Source organism: Mastigoproctus giganteus, chromosome 12 (assembly GCF_048544385.1).
Source record: "Mastigoproctus giganteus isolate SK-2022 chromosome 12, ASM4854438v1, whole genome shotgun sequence".
Classification (NCBI taxonomy): Eukaryota; Metazoa; Arthropoda; class Arachnida; order Uropygi; family Thelyphonidae; genus Mastigoproctus; species Mastigoproctus giganteus.
Window position 1 is genome coordinate 31,255,263 of NC_143586.1, and position 10,080 is coordinate 31,265,342.

Below are 10,080 nucleotides of genomic sequence, written 5' to 3' on the forward strand. Positions count from 1 at the left end.
AACATTTTAAATTTATTTCCGGTTTACATTCAGCGCGGGCTCGAAGTGAACGCTATTTTCGACACCCCGTATCATTGCTATTATTATAGTAATAGGAGAGAAGATAAAAGATTAAACACAACGGTAAAACATAACAGTTTTATTGATTATTATCAGAAAAATCGTCAAGAAAAATTGCAAATTAAATGAAACTATAATTCTAAAAATATTTAAAAATAAGTATAAAATAAATATAAAATAAGCAATTTTTTTCCCCTTGATACTGTTTACATTCTTGTAGAGATGACCCCTACTGATTATGTTATAATGTTATCAGTAGGGTTAAATTTAACCAGTACTGGTTAAATTACCTCAGGCAGTAACCTGGGGGGGGGGGGGGGGTTGCACTTGTTTTTTTGCATTTACAGCATCGGCAAGAAAAATTGCAACACTTTTGAATGCCTATTTATTGATGCATTGCGGTGGTATTAGTTTTGGTTCTTAACACATTCATGTTATAGTGCAGTTTTCTTTATTGGACTAAATAATTTGAGCAGTATGGTATTTCAACATTCATTTTAAGTTCACAAAATGAAAATTTTGCGAGCTTAAAATTTTGGAATGTACCGTACCAGGTAATGTTCCACCTTCCCATCCCCAACCTACATACAGTTAAGGAATTCACAATCCCATGTGAATTCGCCCTTATGGGTAGTACAGTTGGTGTAATCACTGTCCTCCCAACATTGGGTGGTAAAGGATTGAGTTCAAATCCCATCAAGAAAATGAGGAATTTTTGTGGGCCTTTACGTTTCTGAATTAGTTGGTCTCAGGCGGGGGGATGTGCAGTTTTTCTACCAAAAACTTGGGATTTTCATCCAGCAGATCGATCATTTTACAGACATATTATGTAAAGTGCAATACAGACTAAGTTACTGATGCACCTAAAACTCTACATCCCATTTGAATTCCAGGTGTATTTCAATAGTTGTCAAACACAGCTCCCCACCCTAACCTGCATACAGTTAAGGAATTCACATTCCCGTGTGAATCCGTCCTCATGGGTAGCACATTTAGTATAACCACTTTCCTCTTCAAATCGGGTCGAAAAGGATTCAGTTCAAACCCCATCAACATGAGGCATTTTTGGTGGGCCTCTTTCACAATATGGCTGAGATAGGAAGCGTGGTTTTTCTCAAGGAAACTTGGGTTTTTTATCCAGCAAATAGCAGATTGATCAGCGAACATAGACATATTATATATGGTGCAATACAGCATAAATTGCTGATGCACCTAAAACCCTATAACATCCCTTATGAATTTCAGGTTAATTTCAATAAAGTTATCTGAACACAGATAGCAAAAAAAAGTTGATCATTTTATATGCTTTAACGAAGTCAAATTGGAATGATATGCATTGGAGTGATACGCATTAAAGTGTCTGATTTTTTGGAGTTTTATTTGCAGAGAAACTTTGCTATTGATTGGTGGCATGGCTTTATAAATGTGTAGAATCTTACCAGAACTAATGAAATGTCACAAAAAGGAGTTTTTTATGAGTTCATTACAATTAGAAATATGGTAATATATCAGGTAAAAACAGGCATAAATACAAATTTTGCTATTCTGCTTTACAAATTAACATCAATTCATAATAAAGGTTTCTTTCGGTGCAAAAAATAATGCAGTTAAAAAGATATGCAATTAATGTTAAATTCTTACTTTTTTATTAAATTATTTATTTTATTTATAATTGTTGTGCATACAGCTATAAAAATTATAAAACTATATTTTAAGATTTTTATTTAATTAAATTCTTGGTTTCTATTGTATATTCTTACAATTTCCTAATTGCAGTATATTGTACTAACTCTGCCACGCCTCTACTTTTTTCCTACCCCAGATTCGGCAAATATTATTTCAAAATTATCCATATTTTTTTTTGTTTAAAAGCAAAGTTAATTATTCGTATATTCAAACTTGACAGTTTTATTAATCTTTTCTAATTTGTATGTGTGGGTGTGCATATGTATAGGCTTCAATACTCTTGTGTTTCTTCTTCCTACCTGCGTGGGTATTTATGTATCTGGAACCTGATTGGAGTTACCTTGATTCCTTATACTACTGCTTTGTTTCTCTAACTTCTATTGGCTTGGGGGATTATGTGCCAGGTGAAGCACCCGTTCAGAAATATCGATCATTATACAAGATTTGCCTTATAGGTAAGTTGGAGATAGTAATAGATTGAACTGTTTGATTAGTTTTTGCAGATCACAAGCAACACTAGTTTAAAAATGTGAGGTAATGTCAGTTTTAAAAGGAAAGTAATTTTTAATAGTTGTGTAATAAATAATATTTGTTCGGTATATCCAGTTGTAATCAGTAGTAATGATTTTTGCTTTAAAAAATAAATATTGATTATTATAGTTTCATTTACGCAATACCATGTCACGTTCACTATTTAAAAAGATATAAATCTAAATTAAAAAATAATAATAAAAAAAATTGTAAATTAAATAAACACTAATGAACCATGTGAATTACTCTGAAGTAGAATTTACTATGCTATATATAATTATATTTAGTTACAGAAATTATAATATGGTATATGCAAGCATCCCTAACACCAACACAAAGGCCTTACTTAACTTTATGACATTTCCAGATTCTCTGCGGAATCTTATCAACAGGTCTAACTATAAAGGATAACTATATATCCAGGGTTTGGTGGTGCACCCATTGTTGTCTTCTACATTTATCAATGATACTGATGAAGGTATATGAGGCTTAATGTCTAAGTTTGCAGACGATACAGTGGTTGGCAGGGTTATTAATGACATTATGCTACTGCAACAGGATCTAGAAAAGTTGGACAGATGGGCTGAGAGGTGTCAACTGAAGTTTAACATTGACAAATGCAGAGTATTGTATATGGGTAGCAGTAACCCCAGAGTAATGTACCAACTGTGTGGTACTACATTAAAGGTAGTGGAGAATGAAAAAGACCTGGGAGTAATTGTGCAGTCAGATATGAAGTTTTCTGAGCAGTGCAGACAGGCTGCCAGAGCAGTTGACAGAGTCTTGTCAATGATATACAGGAATTTTGCTAGCAGGGATAAGGAAGTGATTATCCCTTTGTATAAGAAAATGGTCAGGCCACATCTTGAGTACTGCATACAGGTCTGGAGGCCTCATTTTAGGAAGGATGTAGAGCTGCTGAAATGAGTACTGTATGGAGAAGGGCAATGAGATTGGTAAGGGGAACAAAGGGTTGCTCTTACCAAGAAAGGAATACAGATGACAGGATGCCATAAATCAAGATTGCTTCCCACAGAAAGAGAACAGATGCTCTCTGTACTACACTGAATTAGAAATGAGATGTACTTTTTGCAAGCAACCCAATTTACATATAAAAGTGTGCACGAAAAAAAAACACATCTTTATAGGAAACCCTATAAAGGTGTGTGGTGTTTAAAATCATATTTTAACATTATAGCGATATTTATCATGCTAAATTATATCAGGAGAATGTAATTTAGCATAATTTTATGCTAAATTATATCAGGAGAATGTAATTTAGCACAATTTTATGCTAAATTATGCATATAAAAGTAACTAAATTTTTTTTAGAAAGTGTGAAAATGGAAATCATTTTGGTTATGTGTGAAAGACTAAAATTGATTTTACTTCACAATCCTTCATGCATGAATGAAGAAAACTAAAATTTAACTGAAATATAAACAAGAGTTGAAGGTTATTGAAAATTTGTGAAAATCCTACACATTTGGTGACCATATTGAAAATTTGTAAAAACAGTAAAAAAAAATAGGCAGTTTGAATTGAATAATTAATTTTTTTGATGAACAAATGAGATGTGATTTGTTTCTCAGAATAAATATACTGGGTTTGTTGTATTCAAGAATTACCATTAATTCTTAGCTGCTTTAAAAAGCTTTATGTGAATATCATGGGTACTGCAAATTCTAAATCATTTACCAAAGTTCAGTGTGATAATTTTCACACAAGTACCGATGCATGTATTTTTGGTCTTTAGCTTGTAAATATCATATGAACAATATAAGTGGTATAATCAGAATGTTCACTAGGCTTAAATATCTAAATATTTGCAACTCATGAAGTAGAAAATTATTTTATGCTGCTGCTGCTACTACTACTATTACCTGTGAAAACAACTAGTTATTCAGGTCTCATTACTAGCTTTATATATACACTGTACCTCCAGTTATGTGATCCTTCATTTTACAATTTTCAATGTTTTTCAAATAATTTTTTAAGAGCTCATATTCATTTTTTTGATTTTCGAGTTGGACTGGGATGGAAAGAGAGCAGAAATAATGCTCGACTGCAAAGGATTAAAATATATATCAGACTCACAGTCTAAAGAGCTCAAATAAATGCATAACATACATTTTATATGAACTGAAAATTAATTGTACTGCGAGAGAATACACAAGCCAACTATAATGCTATACTAAAACTATTTTATTATTTTGTGTAATTTTCTAGGTTACCTTCTCATTGGCCTGACTTTCATGATGTTCTTCTTGGCTCTGGTTTCCAATATCCATCAGTTCAACTTTGGCTTGTTTTGCCTGTTAACTAGCGATGAAGTTACGAGAGATCCAGAAAAGGTTCGCCTCCAGTTACCAGGAGATGGAAATAAGATGAAGTATACAGAACCTCTAACTAGTGTAGCTTCGCATTATCCTCTTCTTCGCACAGAAGAAAGTGGATAATTATACAATTAGCCCTTTGCAATAGATCTGTTTTTCATTCCCTGCCCAAAGAATCTTTCTTGATACCTGTGATATAATCTTGCTATGCATAAATTAAGTGATTGGCTAAAGGCTAACGTAATAAAGCCTATCCATGACAGGTTAATCTGTACACTTGATATGTGACTAAGAAAATTTTGTAAATAAATACCATAATTCTGGTATTCATTTTACAGATATCCTACACATTCGGTGACCACATATAATTGTCAGCTATTCTTTCCAACATATTATTTGACAGTTAAAATTCACTATCAAGTACACATCACATACAAATTTTACAAAGTTTGTTTTGCAATACAGCATTAAGTAGTAGACACAGGCACCAAGGTTTGTTGAGAATCACATGCACACTTAGAAAAACTGACCCCATTTATAAGCTTAAAAATCAGCAAAAAATAATTCCGTATCGTTCACTTTTTGATGCTACCTTTATTTTCAATCTATTATGAAGACAACTGTGAAAAATTCATTTTTTATATTGAAAACATTTTTTAATTATGTTTTTAATATTAAAACCTCCTCTGGAGGTCTTCACTATGGTAAGCAAAATGTAAATCAAAAAACCACATTATTCAAAAACTGGATGCTGGTCAGACACTTCAGTAACACAAAGCCAAAAAATATGACAGTTAGAGGTGCCGTTAATTTTAAAATTTTGTTTTTCAAGCAAGTTGGAGTTTTCTCAATATGCATGGGTTACGAATGGTGAATGGCTCCTTGAAATGTTGCAGAGTTTAAGTTCTATAAAAACACACACTTTGTATATAAATGCTTTTAAATATTAATTTATTAATTATAAATAATTAATACGTGTTATTTCAAAATGTACCTTACATATCTTCCCCCCACAAAAAGTACTTTTTACAGATGGAAATGTACTTAGAATATTCTCTCCACTTGTGTTTTTGCAGCCAGCAGATTTTAAACATCAACAAATATTGTAATGGTTTTAGTTCTCACAATAAAGCAAACTCCCATACAAAAATACTGCACTACTTTCAAGAAAATAGCATCATCAAAAAGCTAGTTTGCTATTTATTTAAAAAGATCCAACTACTACAACAGCCTGTTTCAGAACTTACTGGCCCCTCATGAGATAAGTTTTTCAATGCAGCTTAAAATTTTCTACTTGCAAAAACATGTGAACGGTCCAAGTGCTTTGTATATTAAATAGATCAAATAGTTTTTCCTATATAATAAAATCCCATTACAACAAACTTTTCTCCCTGAAAAGTTTGTTGTAATGGGATTTTATTAATGGGAGTCCACAGAAATCATTTTATTATACCAAAATTTCGTTCTAATGAAGATTGTCAGAAATTGGATAAAGAACCATTATTTGTTCAAATGATTTCTGCTGCACTTTTCTAACATATATAGAAGTAGTAATTTCCAATTTATTTTAATTAAATATAAACTTTAAAATCAATAATAAATAAATAAAGTGATTATATATGTATACTGGAAGAGTTAAAATATTTTGCTCAGTGAGTATCATTCTGAAAGCATATTTTATTTATAAAGAAATGCAGTACAGCAGATACAACTTATCATTGCCTTCTGTATATTAATACGTCAATTTTTGTTTTTAATATTTAAAACTTTTTCCCTACATTAGTACAAAAATCAAAGTTTAGTGCAATGGAAAAATGGTGGGTATAGACTGCACTAAGTAGAATTTGATTCTAATTTTGACACTCTTTCAAAGTGAATTACTTACTGGAATATTTCTAGTGGAAAAGAATTTGAAATCATGAAAACTCAAGGCCATTTTCATTATAGTCCCATGTGTCTCCTCTGAATATTTTCTTTGATCTGAACATTTTTTTAAAATTCCTTTTACAAGAAAGAAAAGAAAAAAGTAATTACCAGTTCACAAAACTGTCATCATTCATCATCTTTTCTTTTCCTTTTTTTGAAATGATGCCAGTATGCCATACAGCACCACACAGTGGCATTCATTAATTTGCATTAAGTTTTTTTGTTCTAATCCCGTGGTTCCCAAACTATTGAGATCTATGGACCTTTTCAAAAATCAAAAAAGTTCATGGACCCCTTCAAATATCGAAAAAAAAAAAAAAAAAAAAGGTTTGTGGACCACTACATATAACATATGCATATAGATATGGTAGACCACTGTTTCGCGGTACCCTGGAACTGGTCTACAGACCCCAGTTTGGGAAATGCTGTTCTAACCCAATACATTCTGCACATGAGTGGTGGATTTGAAAATAATTCATTACACTGAATTTTTTTTTTTTTTTTTTTTCGCCAAAACTGTTTTAAGTCAAATAAAAATAAGGAAAAGCCAGCCAGGACATAAAAATATTTTCATTCATTAAAGCAGTATTTGTTGTAACAGGATTTTACTGTATTAAATATTATAACTCTGACAGAATTTTATCGAGTATTACTTTTCCAATTGCACAATTTGCTGAGCAACAAACTAGCTGCAATTACAAACGTTGGCCACTGACCTGAAAAAGTGTAAACAGAAAGGCAACCCTTCAAATAGGCTTCTGGGGTTGGGATTGTTCTGGTTCAAACTTTATTAACACAAATTAAAATAGTATAAAAAAAATATATAAAATAATAAAATAAAACAATAAAATACACTGACAACTGTAAAGTTAATAGCGATAAAATGATAGATAGAATTAAAATATACAAAATATTACAAATTAAAAGCGATAAAACAACACTGTAGCTTTCAAAAGCAACCACCTCCTCTATCAACAGTGAAACTTGAATGTCATGGCACATCCTTAAATAACATTAGCAGGATGATGGCTCATGGCACATGTTACTATAGGTGCATAGGAATTGTCCTCCACACATGCATGAAGACCATAAATGGCTTGGGGGCATGTCAGGCAGAACGGTTCATCCCATCCAAGAATTACAGTTTCAAAGAGGGGAGTGGATAAATTACAGATACTCCTATCTCTATTGATGGTATTATGTTCTGAAGAATAAATCTGCAAGCTCTTGAGCCATTTCTGGTTCCAATACCTACATGAACGATCAATGATGATGGCATTACCTGGAGAAATTTGGTGGTTCTCCTCCCAGGAGTGTTCGGCCATAGTAAATTTCCTATAGTCTGCAGTCTTTATCGCCACCAAATTTCTCCAGGTGATGTCATCATCATCATTGATCATTTGCATAGGTACAGAAATTGGCTCCAGAGCTTGCAGATTTGTTCTTTAGAACATACCATCAAAAGAGATAGGGAAGTCCATATTCATCTGCTCGTTGAAACTGTAATTTTTGGACACAACAAAAGTTCCACCTGGCATGCTCCCGAGCCATCTCTGTTTTCATGTACATGTGGAGGACAATTCTCATGCTCCTACAATAATACGTGCCATGATCCTACTGATGTTATTTAAGGATGTGCAGTGACATTCAAGTTTCACTGTTGATAAAGGACGTGGTCACCTCTGAAAGTTACAGTATTGTTTTATCACTTTTAATTTGAAATATTTCATATATTTTAATTCTATCTATAATTTTATTGCTATTAACTTTACAGTTGCCAGCGTATTTTATTTTTACATCAAAATTTTATCTTGTCTTATTTATTATTTTATATATTCTTTATTCCATTTTAATTTATGTTAATAGAGTTTGAATCATATACGGTTGGTGTATTTCATTGAAATTATGATCAGCCAGAAAGGAAAATCATGCTTATTAATTTTTTCCCCACGGCACAAATATCTTTTCAATCTGAGACCTGTTTCCATAACTAAAGAATGAAAACATAATGGCTGATATATAAAAAAAAAAAAAAAAAAAGTATCAAAAAACATCAAAATTACTTAACTGTGTACTTGCAAAATCATACAGAAAAAAGAAATTACACCGTTACTGCAGTTTTAAACTTCAATAAATGAGTACTTAAAGTACTCATTTATTGAAGTTTTGCATATGGTAAATCCTCAATATTTGCAGAGAATAGTCCTGGAAATCACCACGAATATCAAAACTGTGCAAATATTAAGACCTTACAGAACAAATGAAGTTGGGTATGGAAGTCATAGTGAACATATGTGATCAAAAAGAATTAGCATTTATGTAATAACTATGCTTATTATAACAAAATTAAATATAAACCTGAAGATTTTTCTTCAGATTTATATTTATTTTTGAAGGAAGGTGACTTAAAAGTGTCCACTCACTATTTTTTAAAAAATTCATTATGGAAGTATGCTTCATCTTTTGTTGCAAATACCAATAGATCTCTGTAGGAGGCCATAAGATTCTAAAATTTAAAATAACCTCCAATTCTCTTTTAAATTTTAGACTACAATCCATCAAAAGGTCCATTTTATACCCTTTTTTAGACAAAGCTTGGACACATCTAAAATATCTGCCAGTAACTTAAATGACAGCAGAGGCTTTTGAATCACATCACTCTTCTTCCTTACTACTTTCACTTTTCATTCTTTAAAATCATCAAACCATCTCCTCTCACACGATGTGCCAAAGTTAAAATCCACTGCAGCTCTTTTCCTACGAATGAGATTCCTTTCACCACATCAGACAAGTTTCTTCCAGCACACCAAGTTAACGATTTGATTTTATCTAGAGATTCCTTTATAGTTTATATACTATCAATGATGTACTTTTTCCAGCAATCACATTGACATTTTATGTTTACTGTGCAAACTTTCCTGCCACTGGAGTCACTCTCCCTGATCACTACTGAGCAGACTCTGTGTGTACATACCAGTACTTGTTGAGCTAGTGTTGCGTGAAGAGAGTTTTTTTAGTTGCGTGTCACCGATGATCGTTTTGAAGCAAATATCGTGTCGGACATACAGACCGAATGGTAATACGTGATTCGTTATTCTGTCAGACAAGGCTTAAATGCATTGGAAATAGTTAAAGAGATGAATGAAGCATGTGGTAATGAGTGTCTTGGTAGATGGCCATATTCCGGTGTGACCTAACTTTCCAGTATGAAGTGGTTTATCCATCAAGACAATGCCAGGCCCCATATGGCTAATATTGTGCAGGCAGTGATCACTGCGATAGGTGCTGAGATTCTGCCACATTCCCCTTATTCGCCAGATTTAGCCCCTTGTGATTTATTCCTGTTACCATGTCTCAAAAAAGTTGTGAAAGGTTAGTGTTTTGCATCCGACACAACAATGTTCACAGGGCCACAATTTTTTTTTTTTTTTTTTTTACACGAAGGAACCAGTTTTTTCCTGCTTCCTTTGTGTATCGTGGCTGTGAGATCCAACCGGACAGTGCAGCACCATCGTGATATCCAAGCCTGAGGCGGGATTCA

The 10,080-nt window shown here is 32.6% G+C and overlaps 1 pseudogene across 1 annotated transcript; it reads left to right on the forward strand.

Moving 5' to 3' along the window:
- The first annotated feature begins 2,059 nt into the window (after window positions 1–2,059).
- On the forward strand, window positions 2,060–4,771 carry LOC150076850 (potassium channel subfamily K member 6 pseudogene; annotated as a pseudogene). The gene is made up of 2 exons (XR_016547670.1): window positions 2,060–2,201; window positions 4,507–4,771. The product of XR_016547670.1 is annotated as a potassium channel subfamily K member 6 pseudogene (transcript).
- The last annotated feature ends 5,309 nt before the right edge of the window (window positions 4,772–10,080 follow it).